Source organism: Pteropus medius, unplaced genomic scaffold (genome assembly GCF_902729225.1).
Source record: "Pteropus medius unplaced genomic scaffold, Ma_sr-lr_union100, whole genome shotgun sequence".
Taxonomy (NCBI): Eukaryota; Metazoa; Chordata; class Mammalia; order Chiroptera; family Pteropodidae; genus Pteropus; species Pteropus medius.
In genome coordinates this window covers 10,529,754-10,550,593 of record NW_024355990.1, presented here as the reverse complement: position 1 = coordinate 10,550,593, position 20,840 = coordinate 10,529,754, and the positions used below count along the sequence as shown (strand labels likewise).

Below are 20,840 nucleotides of genomic sequence, written 5' to 3'. Positions count from 1 at the left end.
ACAAATTAACAAGAGAAAATACCAATTTTTATTCATGTACATACATAGAAGCACACAGAAGAACGTGACTCAGGGAATGATTAGAATTTGGGGCTAATATGCCATCTTAACAGGGGAAGGGAAGGGAGAGAAAGGGCACTTATGTGAAAACAAATGACTTTTAGGAAAAGTAAGTGGGCCCTTAAGAGAACAGATGGAGATACAATAGTTTTGTGACAAGATCTAAACAGCGATCTCTTATTCTGGGGACTTCATCTCCAGTGATAAAAGTTGTAAAACTCCCAAGGAGGAGATTTATGACAGTTGAATTCTTTTGGCAGGTTCTGCGTTTAGGCCAATAATAAGGGGAGTTTAGAGAAAGCCTCCTTCTGCAAGTATTGACACTCAAATGACTTTAGCTCAAAATAATTTTTACGTCGCAGTGGTGTATTCTATATTTCGGAGTCCGTGGCAAACTGACTATTAAAAAGAACCCAACTGCACAGGCAGTCACGGGAAAAGTCACTCTCGGTGTCAGAGTTCCACCTGCGTTCTCTTTTGGAATGTCTGTCAGCAGCCTTGGCAGGTGAGGTGGCAACCCCAAATTGCAGGTACACTATAAATGTCTTCTATTCAGTGAGTTAGCGTACTTCCCCTCAGGGAGGTCTAGGATTAACTGAACAGATAATAAAAGAAATTAACCCTACGCTATTTGTATTTTTGAGTTAAGTTTGGAAAGAAACTGTGTTTCGTTGTGATCGCAAGAATGTGACGTAGTAGGGGCTTTAAATAGATCTACTCTGTGATTCTAATTTGCGATGTGTCACTGAGTCATGGTTTAGACTGTATTTTTAAGTTGAAGTTTTAATGGCTTTATAAGCAGTGTTAAAACAAGAGAATTTTAAGATTCACCAGTTTTATAAATTTAACTTTTTAGATTTATAAAATTTATTTAAGTTTTAAGTGTTAATGAAGGGATCTTCGTCAGACAGTTGTCAGTTTATTATTGTTTATTATTTTCCTCAAGGATCTCTAAAGTGATTTTTAAACAGAAGAGTAAAAGTTTGTAAACCAAACTTAAAAGCTTAAGGAAAAAGTATATTTTTGAATCTGTAACATTAGTAAATTATGTTCTTCTGAATGTTTTTTTGGGCAAAGCAAAAGAGTGACAAAAGTCATCCTCAGGGACAAAAAAAAAAACCTCACATTGACAGTTCTGTGTGGAATATTATCTTATACACACATTTATTTAGAGATTTTTTTTCTTCCCTTTTAACAAGGGTTCTGGAACCAATGGAAAGCCCAAGTTTCATTCCTGGGGCCTTCTGTGCATGTTCATCTCTAAGAATGCTGGCATGGTTTTTCTAAACGTATCAAACACATATTCAGAGTGAGCTGGACTTAGAGCTGTCAAATCTAGATTCATTACCTTTGGAACTGGGTGCTTCTCTCACAGCCCGGATATCAGTAATTGAAAAATGGTCTGAGCTAAAAAAAAAAAAAATTGAAAAAAATCTGGCCTACCAAATTGCTCCATTGCCTTAGAAAACAATTTTAATGGAATTTCAATAGAGCGAATTAAGAGGATGCAGAAAGCATACTGTTTGATGAAATTGCTGCTGTCACATGAAAACAATGACATCTGGGAGGTCTGCTGGGACAAAGTTGGATAATGGTACTTCCCTGCTCATTGGGAATATTAACGTTAAACTTACATCTCTAATAAATACTTTTAGTTGATGCTAGATAATTTAGTTCTCTGTAGCTGACCTAAACTAACCTAATAACTTACAAAGTTTAACAAGAGAGAAATGACAATAAAAAAGCATTTAACATTTACCAAGGGTTGGACTATGTCTCAAGAATTATTTTAAGCTCTTTACAGGCAAATGTTAGTTAACTCATTCAATCCTTAGATCATACAAGGTGGATGTTAATATTATCCCTGTGAAACAACCAAGAGTAAAAAAAGAAAAAAAAAAAGCCAAGTGTACCGAGACGCAAAGAGAAAATTACATATCCAAAATCACACAACTGGTAACTAGAAGGGCTGAGATTTGAACCTTGGCAGCCTGACCCACAGCCCATGCCCATTCACTAAATGGTCTGCCGTCCGTGGCTAGTGTCTTCAACATTTTCATGTCAATCCTATACCTTGACAAGAGGCATTCTCCCAAGATGGTTCTCTCGGGCCTAGTGTGGGATTTTTTTTTTTTCCAGCTTAGGAGATCCTTCACTGAGGAACCAAGGCTGCTGCTGACAGCACATAAATATTGAGAGTCAGAGAGAAGCCAGTCTTCCATCTAGTGGTGTGAGAATGACTTGGGGAGATCGTAGGAGCAAACAGGCAAAACAAATATTTCGATACAATATCCTAGTCATCACCTATAAGCTGGCTTTTTTTCTTTTCTTTGATAGAGTGTGTAATACACCTCAGAGCACTTGGACTAGGCAAAGATGATGTAAATGAGCACAAACTCCAATGCTCGATACTCTGTTATCTATCATACAACTATATCCATTTTAACCTAGGAGCCTAAGCAGCAAGGAATCATCAGTGAATAATAATGTCTTTGTGCGAGTTAGGAACTAGGGCAGGCATACACTTTTGTCATTGTGCACGAGGAGGATTTTTCTCTTATTTGCAATAACGTAATTTATGGCTAGAATATGGTAAAGAAAGGTGGTATTTTGGACACCATCAAAGTTGAAGAGCAGTAAATGGTGAGTTTGCTTTACGGTTTTTATTGCTTTTCCTAAACAATGTCTTAAACACAGACTAGCGAATTCACTATAACTAACAAAGTAGTCTTAAATTCAACAGTTAGAGTCTCAGGTGCTATAATTGAGACTGTAGAAAGACTAGAGCCAGACACACCTGGTTTTATATCTTCTTCCATTTACCTTCTTCTCAGATCAGTAGTTAAGCAGATTCTCCCCTGAGCCGTCCAGTAGTTCCTGTCCAGTGCCCTAACTTCTTCCTGTTTGCTTCCTCAGCATTCCAAGCTCTTCGTTAGCACACTCTGGGAAATACCTTTTAATACTGAGTCTCACTAACCGCAAACCTCGTCAGAGCCTTTCTTTGCACCTTTTTGCTTTGTGGTATAGCACCTAGCACATTCCAGCCCCATTTCTTCCACAATCAGTGCAGGCAGTGGGGATACAGCAGTTACTACAAGGAAGTTCCTTCTGTTATGAAGCTTTCATGCTGTAAGGTTGGGCTGAACTGACCATCAGAACCCAAAATAGAATCCGGTACCAGCCCTCCATACTTGGACCGAACAAAACATTTCATATCTTGTTCACGCCTTCATTTGACCTTATTTGCATCTTAAATCTTTTTTCTTTTTTTTTCCATCTGTGAATTGTGTTCCTGGCTTTTTAGAGAATTCTGCGTGAGCAGGAAAGTGAAGAACGACCAGGGAGCACGGGAGGCCTTGCCCCTCTCAACATTCCAGATTTACTGAAGCAAATCCTACGTTTGGTGCCCGTGAGGTGGGAGATTGTCAGCAATGCAGTTAGTCACCCTCTTTCCTCCCCCTCCCTACCTTGTTCTTGCCTCTGCTGGGAGGCTGATTCTCAGGCAGCACCTGGTTTCTGAGGAATATAGTCTAATCTCTTCTTTTTTGTACTCAGAATCCAGACTCTGGACCTGTCCTGCCCATCACAGCACAGAACATTTTTGCTATTCCTCTCGCCCTATCCCGTCCTCTCTTTGAACCCTGCCCTTCCTCCCTTCCGCTGCCTACATACCCCCATGTCCCTAGAATCCAAAATGCACCCCAGTTGCCCCAGGAAAAGTACCCCTGTACCATAACATCTCAAGCATGGTGGGTGAAATCCCTGATTTTGCTCAGACATGTTGCTGGGTCCTCAGAATCAGAGCCAGAAGCCAAGGTTTCTGCTTCCAGGAGCTCGGGGTTGACTTCTTTTGTCCAACAACTAATCATCCTTTGGAGATGCTCTGACTTCACTTCTGACCGACCACCCTTAACGATGACCTTCTACAGATTAGTTTTAAGTTCTTTTCATTCACAACTCAACCAATGAATCATCTTTAAACAAGCACCAAAGTAGATTAAAAGAGCTTTTATCTGAAGACATTCTTTATAGAATTTTTTTTAAAAAAAGGGCTAAGTAAAAACCATTCACAATGCTTTTATCTTTCTATGCAATTGAATTTTTCAGATGTAGGGCCTCTGAAAAAAATGTAATTATATTTATTTCTACCTACTCCAGTATCTAGAAAATGTTGAATTGTTGGACTAAACTTTCAAACACCAACCATTTTTAAAAGAACCTTTGGTAATATAAAGCAGCTTAACAATGACCAGTTTGCCTCACGTTGCTTCATATGAGAAATAAATACATATGTGTATTTTAAGGAAGGGTGTGCAGGATATGGAGAGAGCATCTTTTGCTATTCTTTCTTCACTCTGCAGTCGTATTGCCTGGAGGGACATACAAAGTGAGTCCCTATTTATTGGGAAAGATTCCATGTGGGTTTCAGCTGCAGGCATTTGAGATATTGGAACTCAAGTTTTTTATACCAAACCAGTCAGGGGTTCCGAATTAATGAATCTCTGAACTGGAAAATCTCCACTAACGAGTGGGGATGCTAGGGCCAGTGGTTCGCAAACAAAACAATGTGATTTCGCCGGAAACATCAGCTATGTGCCGCCCAAAATGTTTCCCCTCGAGGTTTCAGTGACGATGCCTCACTTTTCCCTTTCACCCTCTGTTAGGCGCATGTGACCTTGAGAAACAATGAGAGCAACTTAGAAGTTAGAACCCAAAGCCGAAAGCCTTCCATCCGCATACCTCCGTTAGTGAGTTGAACAGCTGAGGCGCTTTGTGAATTCATAACAGGAGTGTCAGCTTGAAAGAAATGGCAATGACATGTTTCTAGTGAATCTGTACAGAGCGGGGTGAGTTTCTCAAAAACATCTTCTACTTGTGCCCCCTCTTTTGTGGGGGTGTTCTCTCTTTTTTTTTCATTTTAACTTGTTTTTGTTTTTTAAAAGAAGGCTCAGATGGGCACACAGTAAAATACAAATATTAGGGAAATGTTTTTCTCCGCACTGTCTCCTCCCCTCCCGTCCCCCAGAGGTAATCTCTATACTTGCCTTTTAAAGAAAAAATATTCATGTTGCACAACACAATGTCTTGATCCAAGTCTTTAAAAAGTTAAAGACAAAATGCTTCAGATAATCTCTGTCACTGCCGTGCCCCAGGCTCTTCTCTTTTTAAAAATATCCGTAATTGGTCCTACCAGACATTGGGAATTAAAAGGTTAACCAGCACCATAGCTTAGGATGTTTTTTCTAACTACATCACAGAATTGCTTTTCATGTTTACTCAGCCTTAGATGAGATCAATAAATGTGTGTTGATCAAATAGGTTGTATTTGGTTCACTAAAGGGCGATGTAATGAGAAAATAATAAACGAGCATGTAGCCATCACATTTTGCCTCTTTTACCACATAAAATAGGTTTTAAGGTAGGTTCCCACAAATAAAAGAGTCTCAAGAAAGGTAACCTGGCGTGGAGACAGACAGACAGATGGAGAGGAGAGAGGAGACTGACAGTTTCTGGAAAGGCTCAAGTGGATTCATTCCAGATATTTTATTGCTGCTGATAACCCAAGTAAAGGGCAAAACCCTTGGTTATTTTTTCTGAAAAAGATTGGAGCAATAACAGTAGAAAATGTCTATGTTTATTAAAAACTCTGTCAATGTCAAGTTGTTATGAAAGTTGCTACTCTTTGGTCCGTCATCTGGGAGATTCTGTACGCAGAGGCTTGTGGCCACAGGCTCCTGCTCACTGTCATTTTGCTAACAGGTCCAGCACCCCTGGAGGGGGCTGGCTAAGCACCTGGAGCTTCGCTGCCTGCTTAGGCTCACAGAAGACAGAGACTGACAGCACAACATTTGGATTCTTCAAGCTCACCCTTCTGAGGATTTCTATTAGCAGGTCAGTGGCCCTTGATAGAAAGACAGATCTGGACTTTATTAAAAACAACAACAACAACAACAACTAGAATTCCATGTCTCTTTTGAGAATTGACATTTCTATAACTCCTTGATAGGAGTTAATGGATCAAGATGTAATTCCCAGGGGCAACCTCCTTAGCCGGCTGACCTTGCTGGGTTATTTAACCTCTGCAAACTTCAATTTCCTCTTCTGTAAAATGGGGATAATCATGTATATCCCTACAAAGGATGTTGAGAGAACTTAGTGAAATAATGTACAGAAGGCCCCAAATCCAGTCCCTGGCAGATAGCAGGTGCTCAATAAATATAAGGCCCCTACTTAAGACATATATGTTAGGGATGGAAGAAAGAAAGGATCATAAAGGAAGAATAGAAAGAAGACAAGGAAGGAGGAAGCAAGCACCAGCAGGAAGAGAAGAAAGAACTAACAGGGTTTTTTGTCATGGAAAAAGTGCTCAGTGCTCAGCTGGCACACACTTCTCCCTCCTGCGGGTCAACCTTTGGCCATTTTATTCCTCATTAGCACCTTTCCTGGGAGCCAAAGCTCAAACCAGTCAATTTTGCTGTTAGCAGGTCTTGTCAAGTTTGAGTTGGGGGAAGAAAAGACGCAGTCACAATAAAGGTCAGAGATTGCGTGTCCATTACCATTATCTCTCTCTCCTCTTTTCTCGTTACTCCAATATCCCTGTAGAGAAGTCTGGGTCCTGCATCTTTACTTCTTCATCCTTCATTTATTGTTTAACCCTTGTCAGTTGTCTTCTACCTACCCGACTCCCAAACGGATACTCTTCTGACCTTGCCCTTTCAAAGGCCATTGATGACCTCTTGTTTGCCAAATCGGGTTGCTTTTTCTCAGTCTGTGTGGTTTGTGTGGCTGACCTGAAAACTCACTATTCCTGTAGCTAACTACCGTTAGTTTTTGAGAAAACAAGTTGTCATCAAACTCCATCTGCCCCTTCTTCCTTGCTGTCCCATTCCGTAGGCAATGTGTCCAGCTAAAATACCACGTTCCCAGATTTCTTTGTAACTAGGAGTGTCCCATGAGATGTAAGGAGGATCATGCACTCAGAAGGGCAGACTGGAAGGTCATCAGCCAAGTCTTCTGGGGGCTTAAACAGAACCCTGACTGTAGCTTCCTTTCCTGCCCAGCCTGGGGAGACCTGAGATCATCAAGGAAATATTTCTCTAGGATTTACGAGATGAAATCCTCCATCTTCCCTAACATGGGTGTAGAATAAGTGTCTATCTGGGGTGGCGAGAGTGGCACCTCTGAGAAGGGAAATGAAAAATCCATTTGGGAGAAGATGATCTCTGTGTGAAGCGCTGGGAATGATGCTAGGTTGTCGTTATTGGCGGTGGGGTGACATACCCAGATGTTACAGAGCTGCAGGGGGCTGGGAGGGTGGGCCTGAAGTAGAGGAGCCCCACCCTCAGTACCAACAAAAGTCAGCCTGGAAGTAGGGACCTCTTAGCTAACGCAGGATGGAAACGCCCAGGTTCCTGCTCATTCTCAGGGTCTGAGGAGGGCTTGGAGGGCAGGGTGCTTCACAGAGGCGCCTAGAAGGCCAGTCGACCTGAAACCTCAGACAAAGATGGGATGCTGGCTCTATCCGGGGGTCTGGAGTGGAGTGTGGGGGGAGGGGCAGCATAGGGATGATTGTGCAGCGTGTAGAAGAGCCAAATAGGAAAGGATCAGTAAGTCGTGTAAAGGTCGCCAGGGAACGCTCGTACAGTGAGTCACTGTAGTGCAGCACACAGCCCTTGCCAACATTGTTTGCTGAGTGAGTGACACATCTTCCTGATTCACCATGGTTACTATACTGGCTAGTCTGCAAGTGTGTGCCAGTTTACTTAGTCATCTACTGAGGGGAAGACCGTCTTACACATGTAATACCTCTAAAAGATAATTCACAAGGGAGCAGGGAAGTACGGAAAGGTCAGGTGATTACCTGTGACTCTGGGCGAATTCTGCTCTTTTGAGCCTCAGTTTTCTCAGCTGTAAGACGGTAATAATAAAGCACACCTGTCAGCTTTGTTGTCAGGACTAACCGAGGTCATGCATTTAAAGCAGTGGATCTCAAACATCAGGCACCTGAAGAGTGTTAATCTTGTAAACTTAATTAAATTTAGAAAAATCTTTTTAATCTTGTTAAAATACAGGTGATAGGGCCCTACCTCCAGAGTTTCTGATCTAAGAGGTCCAGTGGGGCCTAAGTATTTGCATCTGAGTGATGCTTCCACCACTGGGACCAGACTTTGAGAATCATTGCCTTAAAGCATTGAGGCTCTTGCTGAGCCTTATGCATGGATTCAGCGAGTTCCCTTTCTTTCACCTGTTCATGCAATGGGTGTCTCTAACACAAGGCTTACACTTTTGAATAGTTTCTTTGCATGAATACCATCAACGATCTCTCTGTACTTCAGATATCAGCCTGGGTTTCAGGAAAAGAGCAATATACAGCCTGCAAAGTCTTTCTAGAGATAACAGTATCAGAGCTAATATTTGTGTAAAACTTTCACAGGTATAATTTTATTTCATCTTCACCAAAACCTCATTCGATAGATGAGGACATCGAGGTTGAGAGAGGGCAAGTGACTTGGTCAAAGTCACATAGCTGGAAAGTGAAAAGCCTGGACTCAAATTCAGGTCTTCTGCCGTCTAAGTGGGTGTCCTTTCCATCAAATTCATCTGGCTTCATTGTTGTTGTTGTTACAACCTAGTGGGAAGATGGTTCCCCCCCCCAGTCATCACACATCTTTAACGAGGTGCACGATTCACTGCAAAGTCCATAAGTTGAATGACTTTCTAACCTACAGCCCCCAGCAGCAACCAAACATTGCAGGTGTGAATGGTTTTTTAGTTTTTGTCTGAGACACGCTCAGTTTTAACCATGGAATAAGCTAAAGCAGCTCATTACATGAGAAATGCTGCCCTATCTTGCACGTTCCTCTTCAACAGGGATGCTCCCTGTCCTAAAAGTCTACATCAGAGGCAATGTGTCAAGAATGAAAAGCTTTAGAACCACATTCAATCGATAAGATTGCTGAAAAGCACATGGAAACTCCATCCCATCAAGGTAAAAGGGGAACCACCCATCTCCCAGAAATGGGAAGTTCATAGGGCTGAAAAGGAAGCATCTGACTTCATTTGCAGTAGGATGTGGAGCCAAAAAGACACTTGCTTCAGTGCAATTGGGAATTACAGTTTCGCTGTGAGTAGCATGTAGGAATAGCTCGGTGTGGGGAAAGAGAACAGGCTCTGGAACCAGACAAACCTGGCTGCCGGTCTCGGCTCCTCCATTTCCTGGACAACCCTGGGCAGATCCTCAGCCTCTCTGACAGCACCGAGCTCACGAGACTGTTGTGGGAATTAACTAGGATGATGGATCCAGTGTCCCTTTTGGTGGCACCGAACATGCTGGTTCTCTTCCTCCACCCACTGCGATCACCTTGGGGTGGACTTTTGTCTTTTTTGGCGGTGGTGTTTCGTTTTTCCTACCTTACGTCAGAACAGCCTTCCTATTTGAGGATGAGTCTTGGGGGCAGCAGACCTTCTCTCCTTTTGTGGAAGGTAAAGGGGCCACCTACTGCTTCTCCCTGACACCTGGGGAACAGGTGTGTGAACAGGAGTGGGCAAGGATTGGCTTTCTTATCTGTTTGGGTTGCCTAAAAGCAGAGCCAGAGACAAGGACTTGGGTGTGGGGAATTCGTGTTGGAGGTGATCCAGGAGACAGGCTGCAGAAGCAGGAAAAAGTGCAATGGAGAAGGAAGAAGCACCAGTGAAGGGTGTGTTACTGAGCTGCTTCCAGCAGAAGCACTGACATCCATCCTGCTGGGGACCATCTGAGGAACAGTATAGAGTGAATCTCATTTAAAAATGAAAGGCTAGAGCGATTCCCCTCCGAATCGTATACCCAAGAGAAATGAAAACATATATCCACACAAAATCTTGTATCCAATATTTTATAGCAGCACTGCTCAAAATAGCCAAAAGATGGAAAAAAACTCAAATGTTCATCAACTGATGAATGAAGAAATAAAATGTGGTACATAAATACAATGGAAAATTATTCAGTTATTAAAAAAAAAAAGAATGAAGTACTGATGCATGCTCTAACATGGACGAACCTTGAAAACCTGCTAAGTGAAAGAAGCCAAACACATATTATATGACCCCACTTATATGAAATGTCCAGAACAGGAAAATCTAAAGAGATAGGAAGTAGATTATTGGTTGCCTGGGGATGAGAGGATTGGGGGGATAGAGGTAATAGCTAAAGGGTGGATGGATTTCTTTTCGAGGTGATGAAAATTGACTATAGTGAGGGTTGCACATATCTGTGAATATACTAAAAATCATTGGATCGTACACTTTAAATGGGTGAATCATATGATATGGAAACGCTATCTCAATAAAGCCGAAGTGAAAAAATCGACTGAACTGTATACTTAAAATGGCTAAAATCGTTAAAAAAAAAAAAATTAAAGTCAATGGCTTACTGTACAAATATAAAGAAGTGGGGCGGGGAGAGATTATTCAAGGTGGGCATGTTTGGAGTCGCATGGTCTGTGCCGCTGTCTGCAAAGCCCCATTTATCAAGCCTGGTTCTCCAGCCTTCCCGAAAAATTCACGAGCTCCCTGAGGGCCTTTATGCTCACGGTTGCTGTTCCTTGCAGCCGGAGTCCTGACTCATACGCATCTAGAATAGAATCAGCAAAACAGAAGTTTCTGGGCATTTTATAACACTACTGTTTATTAATGTAAATCAGACGGCCAGACTTACTATAATGGATAGGTCTGTCGTTAGGCCTTTCTTAACAGCAAAATGAAACAGAAAGAATGCGCTTTGGAAAATGCCCATTCCTGGCTGGGGTGGGGGCGTGACGGGGCTGCTTCCTGTCCGTCTGCCTGCTATGATGGCAGTGCCGCCGTGGCCATCACGGGTTGGCAAATATGTCTGTTTCAAATAAGCTGAGGGTAGTAAAAAGAGAAGGGAGCCATCTCAGCCCCCTGAAACCAACCCTGGGCTTTGCGACTGGAGCAGGGAGAATCGCTAAGGGAAAAAAAGAAAAGGTCTTTAACTGGAGTTAAATGTTCTCTCCATTCTCTACTAGCTCCCATTCCTGAGACGGAAAGGCCAGCATGGCCTGTCGAAAGGCTCATTGTGGGAGCATGGGAGGCAGAAACGACCAGAGGGGAAGCACTTTCTCCCTCTGAGCATGCATGAGCATACCTCTTGCGTGAAGTACTTTCAGGCCATGAGGGGGACCTGTGTCGCGGGTGTTACTGAGATGCGCCTCCCACACACACACACCGGAACAGCAATGCCTGAGAGTCAAGGACCATGTCCTGAGCCAAAGAGAGACTTGAAAGATGCTGGTCATCATGGACTGAGGCCTCAGCCCCAGCCCCTGTCCCATTTTAACAAGGCCACAGAAGCTGGAGGGCTTTATCACCAAAAGGAAGAGGGTAGGACCCTCCAGAATCTCTTGGGATTAAATTTTCTGCCAGTCATTAGGTAGGGACCTAAGCAATTTAAATTTATTTTTGAGAGATACATATAGTAATGGGATCTTTGGCGCATCAGAATTCATATTCAGCATATACCATTTTTACGTTTCAATTTCCAGCCTTCACTGTAATCAGTAATTGAACAGTCAAGTGCATAATTATTTTCATCGCAGAAGCAATCCCTGTACAGCAGAGATATATTACATGTTTTTTATCAAATGGAGCTCGTTCTAAACTTGACACAGATCTAAAGCTGTGGGCTCTCTCTTCCCCTCTCTCTTTGTTCTCATCTCTTTCTGGCTGTTTGGGACCACTGCCTGATTCTTCAACTGACTTCCACTCCTAGACAGTCCTCCTCTTCCTGGCTCCCTAGGGGACCTTCTGGAACCTCAGGACCGTGTCCCAATTCTCAGATCAAAATTCCTTGCACAGCCACTTGAACTATTTGGGCATCAGAGGCAGCTAGAAAGTCCCCAGCCCGGTGATCCTTAAATGTGATAGTGCATCAGAATCACATGAAGAACCAAAGAATCCATCCAGGTCCTGATGCCTCACTGAGTCAGAGGCTCCAGGGATGGGCCGGGAGTCTGGATGTCTAATAGTCTTCCCAGGCAAGTCTGAAGTACAGCCAGGTTTGGGAGCCGCTGTCTTGGCTAGAGCTTCTCCAACTGCCCACTTCCTAACCACGGAAGAGAACCAGCTGGGAGGCCCTGGGAGGAGTCCCGGTCCACACATCAACTGCCCACTAAAAGCTAAAATGCCTTCGACGTCCCGTTTTTCGTCTTAAAATTCGTTTGCATTCTGATGTCTTCAAGTGTCAATCCTGCCCTCTCTGACTGACTGCTCGTTTTGGTTTGACCCCCGTGTTGATATTACTGGCAATGACAAATCCAAATCGCTCATCACATGTGAACATCTCCACTCTCCAGATTTCCATGTAAAGATAAATATGGTGCCAGACACTTTGAAGCTCTCAGACCCTTGCGACGACATGCATGGTAGATATTTTTATACCCATTTTATAGATGAGGAAACTGCAGCTTAGAGAAATGACACAGCTAGTAAATGACTGAGTGGCAATTCTTTTAAATGTTTTTATTGTGATATAATATCCAAACATAAAATTTACCATTTTATCCATTTTTAATTGTAAAATTGTACATTCATTCACACGTTGTGTAATTATCACCACTATCCATTCCCAAGACTTTTTCGTCATCCCAAACCGAAACTCTGTACCCATCAAACAACAACTCTCTATCCTTCCCTCCCCGCAGGCCCTAGTGACCACTGTTTTGCCTTTTGTTTCTATGAATCGGCCTCTTCTACCTCACATAAGTTGGATCATACAGTATTTGTTTTCTGTGTTGGGTTTACTTCACTTAGCGTGATGTCATCGAGATTCATCCATATTGTAGCATGTCAGACAGAGCTGCGATTTGCACCCAGTTCTCACAGATTCATAGATCCGTGCCTTTTCCACTTTCCATTTTGCCTCCAAGTATTGCAGGGCTGGGAGGTGGAAGAAGAAACAACCATATTTTTTTTGGTTCACAGAGCATAGACATGAGATCATCAGTGGAAGTTTTCAGAGAGGCAAATTCCAACCTCAGAGTCTGAAAGAACTTCTTGTTATTAGAGCCGACTCAGAATAAAATGGGGCCATGTTGCTAGGTAGTGAGTTACCTGTCACCAGAGGTGACCAAACACAGGCTGGACAACCAGGTGCCAAAGCTGATTTCTCCTGGCCCCTAGGATTTTGGTTGGGAGATGGCAGGCTTTGGAATAGAAATAACTTTTCCATGGCTATTCCTGAGATTATGCCAGAATCACCTGGAAAGCTTTTTAAAACAAGGATCCCTGGGTGTCCCTGCAGAGGTTCTGATTCATCAGGTCTGGAGAGGACTTGGGGTACGTTTTGGAAGAGCCTGTGAAGATCTGGGATACATGCCAGGGTTCAGAGCTGCGGGACTAGATGAAGCTAACCCCACCCCAACACTAAATCTCTTTGATTCTGTTCCAACTCATTTATCAAAGGGACAAGGTGTGCACTGAAACAGGCTCTAAAGACTGTTAAAAGTCTCTGAGAAACAGAGGTCAGTGGTAGATAGTTATGTCTTGGTAACGATTGAAGAACTGAAGAGAAACATTAGTATGTAAGTGCCCCAAACGGTTAACATCATGAAACGTTGCCAGAATCGGGGAAATAGACGTAAAAGTCATTTCCACGGCTGCCGAAGTAACAAGAGCCAGCTCATGGTGCTCCGGCTTTGTCCTCCAGCTGAACGGCTGCCCCATCCCCATCCCTCCTTCCAGCGCTCCCTGGTCCTCACCTGTCCCCAGGATATGCATGCAGACTGGGAGTAGAAGAGGAGAGACATAGCAATGAGAAGTAAGCTAGAGCAAGCTGGTCCTTGTCTAGATATAATTAGCATGTGACTGCCAGGGGACCTTGTTAAAATGCAGATTCCCCTTCAGTGCTGGGCTTGACTGAGGGCCTGGAGAGTCTACATATCTAATAAGCCCCCAGGTGATTACTCATACCCACAGCTGCTGCTGGGATCCCCGCTCAGAGGACCACACTTTGAATAACAAGAGGGGGAGGGGGCGGGTCAGTGGGCAGGTTCCGGAGTCAGAATGCCTGAGACCGAATCCCAGCTGTGTGTCATAACAGCTGCATGACCTTGGGTGAGATGCTTAACCTCTCTGAGGCTCAGTTTCTGCCTCTGAGAAAGGGAGAAATAGCACCATGTCATTGTGTGAGGACTATATACGATCGTGTGTGGAAAGCACTTAGCACAGTGTGTGCTGCACAGTAGAAACCATGCACCAATAGTAATTAAACAGACTGAAGAAACGGAGCTGCTTGTGGAGCCAGAGCTAGGACGAGAGGCAGAGAACCTTCCGGACCAGAGCTGAGCTGGGCTCTGGGTGTGGCTGTCTCTTCTATCCCTGTTTTTCCTCCCTACTCCACGTGTTAGCCCAGTCCCTCAGATACTCTACCACTTGTGAGAGCTCGTGGAAACTGCTGCTTTGTCATCTGCACTTTTTATGAGGCTCGTTCGGATGGTGCTGGTCAAAACGAATATTGCTGGTAGGAGCCACCTGAGGGGTTTGAATTTGGTGCCGCTGCATCTGCTCAGTGACTGTGCCTTGATGTGCTTTAGATCAGCCATTGCTAAATTGCTATCCTATTGCTTCAGTCCCACTGTAGAGCAGCCAGTAAGGAGTCCAGCCTGATGAGTGATTCAGGTAGGAACATTCTTTTCTTTCCTGGTGAGACTTCATTGACAAGCCAGGTAAGACCCAGCGGGAGCTCTGATTTATCACCATCTCGTTAGCAGCTGTGGCTTACGATTGGCTGGGCACTTGCAGCGTGTGGCAAAGGATGCTTGCGGGATAGACCTTTCATAGAAAGATAGAACAGACCTGCTGGCCTGTTCTTTTTTGTCAATTTCCTGGATTCTCTGTACCCCTGTTTGTCCTATTCCTTCTGGACATTTGAGACTCGGATGTGTGGTCTGCTAGTTCCTCTTTTATTTTTAACTCTCAAAGCCTGGTCTAACTCTATGAGCAAGAAAAAATCCTGGTTAGGAATGCTACATTAAAAAAAAAAAAGTCTCTGATGTGACCAACCCACAGTAGCAACAATGGCTTAGAAAGCGTTGGAAGTCTCCTCTCGAGCAGTCTCATGGGGCCTCTGTTATTGTATCAGAAGGACAAAGGGATAAGTCAGCTCCTCCAGATTCAGGAGTCCAAGGCCAACTCGGTTTGAGGCCAAAGTGGCCTCGAGAGAATGCACGATTCTGTATGAAAGAATTTCTCAGGTGAATTACACCTTATGCCTCATGAGCCAATGCATTTCTCACTTTTTCTTATGCGGGTCTTTCTGAAGTATACTTCACAGTTGTTATATGGAAAGCTCAACCTATTTTCAGTGGCCAGCCCACCCTTATGATATCTATTATTATAATGACAAGTTCAAGAAGTGTTGACCCTTATACGAAATAGCCCCAGATCTTTGACTTTTTTAAAAAATGAAGCTTTCTTGCTTTTTTCTGATTATAAAATGATAATCTTAAAATTTTTTATTGTTACGCACTTTTTAATAGTTTTTACTATTTCCTTCCAGACTGTTTAGCTATATGTCACTCTCTGCTCCCTTTAATATGTCTCTAGCAGCATCTCTCTTGTTATCTTTGATCTAGATTTAGGCTGAGAAACCACATAATCAAGCTGAGTACAATTGTGTGCGAAGCGTACCTTCAGGATAGACAAACACTTAGCTGATCAATATCACTATTAGGATAGAACTTTCTAGTGGATTATGGAAGAAGCTTAGGCTGTGGAATCAGATAAACCCAAGTACAAATTGCCTCTCTGATTCAAACTGGTATGGGGAGCTTCCACAAATAACCTTATCATCCTCAGCTTCAGTTGCCTCAAGGTAAAATCAAAATAATAACACCTAACTTGCATGGCTGTTGTGAGGATTAAGAGAAATGGGATAGGACACACCCGCTGTGGTGTTTGGCGCATGATGGTGCCTCGATGAATTCCGGTTCCCCCTCCCCTGCATCACTCCCAGGCATCATGATGTCGCGGAAGGAGAACGCCTCTAGGACAGTGATTCTCAAATGTGAACTTGCATCAGAATCTCTTGGAAGGCTGGTTAACATACAGACTGCTGGGCCCCACCCTCCAAATTTCTGATGCAGTAGGAACAGGTTGGAGCCCAAGGATTTGCATTTTGCAGGTATACTGGTGATGCTGATGCTGCCAGTCTGGGGCCCCCACGTTGAAAACCTGGAGTTGGTCTAAGAGATGGGAGACCGTGGTCCATATCCTGCTTGGCCACTCAGTTTTTGTATTTATTTGGGCTCCATTTAAATGATCTTAGCCATCATTTCCTAGCACTTAATAGGTCTTATTAGATTGTCTAAATGACCTAGAACTTAATCTTCATAAACCTTATTTTTTCCCTCTTTGAGGCAGGGTCCCTTTCTGTTCAGCTTAAGGACTTTTAGTGTCCTAAGGAACTACAGCAACTAGACGATTTTGCCCCTAAAGTTATGTACATTTCATCTTAGATACTTTACAAATAAGACATCTGTAATTTGCTCAGGAGAAACAATAATAGACTCTGTAATTGGTAGTAAATATTGGTTCTATAAAGGTAGCTCAGGAGATCAATTTCATTAACTTCCCACCTGTTTATCTTTTAGGGAAATAACGGATTGATAAAAGGATACTTCCACCTCCACACTAGAAAGCGTTTTACAGGTGAGTACATGAGTACACGCAAGTCAATGAGTATATTCTCCATTGGGTGTATGTAGGCTGTTGTCTGTGGGTTGAGGGCAGCTATCTAAACTCACATCTAAAAGTCTATGTACTCATAAATTGCAAAGCAGATACAACTCTAATTGGATATATTCTGTTTAAATGACACACTCTCTGGGGAAAAAAATCATGTTTTTCTGCTGTGAAATTGGTTTGTTGGTGTTCTGCCAAATGGAAGCCTTATCATAGTAAATACATCAACTTTATTCATTTCTATTTTCTTGAAGAAATAGTCTTATGTGACATACATATGTTCATACATTTTCTTGTTGCAGCAACACGAACTAAATAAGTCACTTTCACACATGAATGCAACTCCAAGAGTTATCGCTAACTTGTGTTCTCTATACCATTCACACATTTTCCATTCAGCTGAAGAAAGTATAGTGTTTGGGCAATGGTGAAGAATTATAGAGCAAAAAAAGAGGATCTTTTTAGTGTTCTTTCAAGTAAAGGGGGGCGGGGGGGAGAAGCACAGGCTACCATCTGTTATTGCTGATATATTGAAACATCTCTTATCTATAGAAATTCATAAAAGTACAACTGGTTCTCCAGATTCATCTCCTGAATCTATATAACCAAAATGAGGCTTCAAGTCTTTTCAGCTCAAGTCACTATGGCAAACATTAGGGTCCATTCTGCCATCTGGTGTTTATTGAAGGAAATGTCCATTGTGAGAAGAGTTAAATGGCCAGTGTTTATCTTATGCATTACTGGTGGCTGTGAAATCGTTACAGTCTCAAAGAAAGGCAATTCTATAATCTCTGCCACATTCGGAAAAAAGGCAATTTGAGAATATCAAATTTTAAATGCATACACCTTTGGTCTAGTGATTCCACTTTTATGTATTCATCTTATAGATATATTTATATGTGTCCTCACAGTAATGTGTCCATAAGAATATTCCTAGTAGACTATAGTAGTGGCTAGCTGAAAACAAGATAAATATATATCACCAGGGTACCAGTTGAATAAATTATGATATACCTACACAATGTGTGTACTACGAAGCCATTTGAGAAATAAGGCAAGTCTATATCTATAGATATGGATGATCCAAATGAATTAAGTGAAATAAACATGATTTAGAACATTGTTATACTGTGCTGATATTGGTGTAAATAGAATAACAGATTAAATAAATAGCATAGAATATCTCTAGAAGGATACCCAAGAAAGTGGTGGCAGTGATTGACTTTGAGGAGAACCAGGGTGGTCAGAGCGGAGAAGGTAACTTTCCTGTCGCTATTTACATTTCATACTGCAGGAATCATTTGTAACGTTCGTGTGTAGGCTGTGATAAAAGACCATCTCTCATCATTTACGAACATCTGAACTTCCTCTGTAGTTTTCTACACGTGAAATGTCTACACATACGATGGAGGAGAGAGATGATGCATGTTCAAATCCCTTTTCCTCCTTCTTCACCTCTCTTTCCTTTTCTTGTCCACCTCCAACTAGGAGGGTGGACGGGGGTAGTTGGCAGTGACACAGGGCTGAGCCAGAGAGGCCAGATCGAACCAGGAGCTGACTGCACTAATGTGAACTAAAAGTTTGGGGAACTTCGAGGCCCTTTCACAGCGGTGTTCTCAAAGACAGTCAGTCAGGCTTGGGAAATTTGCCTTCTAGAGAGGTCTACATGATGATAGAAGCAGAGTGTCTTGTTTGAAAGTAAAGCAGACCCACGTCTTTTCTGTGAAGGTGAGCTACTCTGTCCTCTCCCTGGTGTTCACTCCAGTGGGAAAGGAAAGCACTGGAGGGCTGGGGTGCAGGACACGCTGCCCCAAAGTTTGGTACCTTGACATGTTGACTATTTTAAGCTGCATAAATTTGACAACACCTTGCGTGGAAGGACTTTGCGACCTTCCCCTAAAGCAGGTCGTGTGAGAAGGGTTACACCCTGAGGACAAGAGCATCCTCACCTCAAAGATAGGAAGGCCACCAGAGGAATACGAAGGCCACCAGAGGAATACGAAGGGACAGGACCGCCAAATGTCCCCCAGTTTACTACGCTCACCTTATGTCCTTTTTATGCCATCGCATTGTCCCACTGCTTTCCACTCTTCAAACCTAGGGTAAAAACGATCAGGCTTAACCGCTTCTGTGGGGCTTCATTTCTTTGGAAGGTCTTGCATGTCACATGAAGGTTCAATAAATTTGTATGTTTTCTCTTGCTAGTCTGTCTTTCATTGTAGAAGCCCCAGCTGAGAAGAATAAAAAGAAAAGATATTTTTCCTCCCCCGATCGTAGCAAGCCAGTCAGCGCAAATCTCACACTGATATTTTGAGACTAAAATTTCAAGACATAATATATTTTTTTCTATTACCACTGTGCCAATCTAGTTTTGATCATGGCCTTTTGGTCAAATAACATTAAACAAAGGCATGAGATTTTCACGTTTATCAAAAAATGAGTTTGTTAAATACATCTCAGGGACCAACCTCCACGTGTGGAAGAAAAGAGTCATGTGGTTTCCTCCTCCAATTTATAGCCGTGTGAAACCTTGTCTCACTGCTAGCAGAAAATATGTATTAATAATGAACTGCACTGGTTTGTGTGAAAAATAAGTTTGCAAGAGGTTAAGACACGTTGTTCAATGGCAACCTTGATCTTTTAACTCAGGCTCAGCACACGGCTTCAAGAGAAGTGACAAGCAGATAAAATTGGCCTTGGGCACCTTTTCTGCATCGGTCCCATTTCCGCCCTCTCTCTGCTTGGGACAGTCACACTCGTTCTCACTCCACACTCGGACCGTTTTGTTCTAGCGGCCACCCAGGCCTGCTTACCTCCTGTTAAGGGTCTCCAAAACACTAACTTTTTGAATGCTACTCTCTGCCTGCCTCTCTCTCTCTCTCTCTCTCTCTCTCTCTCTCTCTCTATATATATATATATATATATATATATATATATATATATATATTTATATATTTATATATTTATATATTTATATATTTATACATATATATATATATGTATTCTGATTAAGTTAATTTTGTTGCAATATGGATGAGGCTTAACTTTTTCAGGAAGCATTTGCCTTTCCCAAAGAGGTTTATTTCCCGAAGCAAATCTCAGGTTGGTGAGTGTTGCCAGGGAAATGGCTTTGAGCAATGGTGTTACTTATTCAGTCAGCTGACAGCTATTTATAGAACAGGCACTGTTCTAGGTGCTGAGGATGCAACAGGTAGGGACAGATTCAGCCTTTGAGAGGCCTGTACTCCAGGTGAGATAGCAGACAATAAATACATAAGTGAATTAAGAAAGGTAATTTCAGGTGCTGGAGGAGGTGACGGAGGAGGCAAAGCGGGCAGTGTGGTGATGACATGGTGAACGGGGGGCGTTTTCACCAGGTTTGTAGAGGGCAGAAGCCCCAAGTGATGAGAGGGAAGGCAAAGCGAATATTTGGGAGAAGACAGTTCCAGGCAGAGAGAACAATTGCAAAGACTATGGCATGTGTCAGGGAAATAAATAAAATCGTGGATTTAAATAACATCTGTAGTCTCCCAGATTCTTTTCTCCAGCCTATACTCACTCCTTCAACCCAGGTTCTTATATCCAACTTGGCTCGAGTTAGAGATCCCAAATGTATCAGGTAAAAAAATGAACTTTTAGATCTGCGAACCAACCTCAGATTCGACCCCTGTCTCAATAAATGACATCTCGATTTCTTCAATCGCCAAAGCCTAAAATTAAGGTCAGTCTCGACTCCTCTCTTTTTCTGGAATCTCCCATCACATACATCAGCAAATCACAATGCCTGTTTCTTCCAAATGAAATTGAATCTGATCACTGCTCACCACTTCCATTACTATCATCTTGGTGAAGACAAGGGCTGTTACAGTTGCCTCAGCAGTAGTTAGGGTGTTGGCTAAGGTGTTGTGACAAAAATATCGTCCTAGCTAGGATGCCGAACTAAAAATATGGTCGTCCAAATAAGATAGCTGCTATTTCTCTCTAGACAAGAGGTTGAGGGCTTCATGCTGTGAGGTGGTCCAGGGAACCAGGCTCTTCCT

The 20,840-nt window shown here is 42.7% G+C and overlaps 1 long non-coding RNA gene across 1 annotated transcript in view; it reads left to right on the top strand.

The window, feature by feature from the left end:
• The window catches only part of LOC120600385 (uncharacterized), a 9,260-nt gene extending 2,031 nt beyond the window's left edge, over window positions 1–7,229 (top strand). Inside the window, exons 3-4 of the long non-coding RNA XR_005652183.1 lie at window positions 4,725–4,907; window positions 5,821–7,229. This is a non-coding gene — a long non-coding RNA (uncharacterized LOC120600385). The remainder of the gene's footprint in view (window positions 1–4,724; window positions 4,908–5,820) is intronic.
• Window positions 7,230–20,840: the final 13,611 nt, after the last annotated feature.